We start from the raw sequence: 1,154 nt of genomic DNA on the forward strand, positions 1-1,154 counted from the left end.
AGGGAGAGAGAGAGAGAGAGAGAGAGAGAGAGAGAGAGCTTTTTTTGTTGTTTTTGTTTGTTGGTTTTGGTTTTGGTTTATTCAAGACAGGGTTTCTCTGTGTAGCCCTAACTGTCTTAGAATTGACTCTGTAGACCAGGCTGGCCTTGAACTCAGAAATCTGCCTGCCTCTGCCTCCCAAGTGCTGGGACTAAAGGCATGTGCCACCACTGCCTGATGACAGAGTGCTTTCTTATCAGCTACTTAAAACACTTTTTTGGTTTTTCGAGACAGGGTTTCTCTGTGTAGCCTTGGCTGTCCTGGAACTCACTCTGTAGACCAGGCTGGCCTCGAACTCAAATCCACCTGCCTCTGCCTCCTTACTTAAAACACTCTTACAGCTGTCACTAGAGAGTCAGGAAATGTTCTTAAGGAGTTAAAATGAGTTTTCTAATGTTGGCTTAGGGTAAATTTTACTTAACCTAGGCAGACCTTTAACAGATGGTTAAAGATCATAAGTAATACCTGTAACAGATCATAAGATGAGCCTTTATTCGTATCTGTTAAAAGTCTGTTAAACTGTCTTTCATGTAAGTTTAAAATTCTGGCTTAGGTTTGTTTCCTAGCTGTTTCTTGATTGGTCTCTAATAAGTACCAATGTGTAATAATGACTGATGTGGTGTGAATGACTGACAAATGCTGTTCCAGGAAGAGAAAAGCAGGAAATGTCATCAGTCTAGAGGAGGGAGACAGCGGGAGTGCTCCTGAGAGGTTTTCCTTAAAGCCTGGAGTGGCTGTCCTCAGTCTTTCCCTCAGCAGCCAGGAATCTTAATTTGCCTATGAAATACTGACCTAATACTATTAAGTGAACTGCTTTGGGGTGTTTTAAGATAGGGTCTCACTATGTAACCCCTGCTGGAACTTGAACTCATAGAGATCCGCCTGCCTCTGCCTCCTGAGTTATGGGCTGCTTTATTATTATTATTATTATTATTATTATTATTATTATTATTATTATTATTATTATATTTTCTTTATTTACATTTCAAATGTTATCCCAAAAGTTCCCTATACCCTCCCCCGCCCTGCTCCCCTACTCACCCACTCCCACTTCTTGGCCCTGGCATTCCCCCGTATGGGGCATATAAAATTTGCAAGACTAAGGGGCCTCTCTT

At 41.6% G+C, this 1,154-nt stretch overlaps 1 protein-coding gene across 1 annotated transcript in view; it reads left to right on the top strand.

The window, feature by feature from the left end:
* C1H11orf58 (chromosome 1 C11orf58 homolog) overlaps window positions 1-1,154 on the top strand; it is a 12,666-nt gene that overhangs the window by 10,043 nt on the left and 1,469 nt on the right. The gene's annotated exons all lie outside the window — the stretch shown is intronic.

This window comes from Mus pahari, chromosome 1 (genome assembly GCF_900095145.1).
Source record: "Mus pahari chromosome 1, PAHARI_EIJ_v1.1, whole genome shotgun sequence".
NCBI lineage: Eukaryota > Metazoa > Chordata > Mammalia > Rodentia > Muridae > Mus > Mus pahari.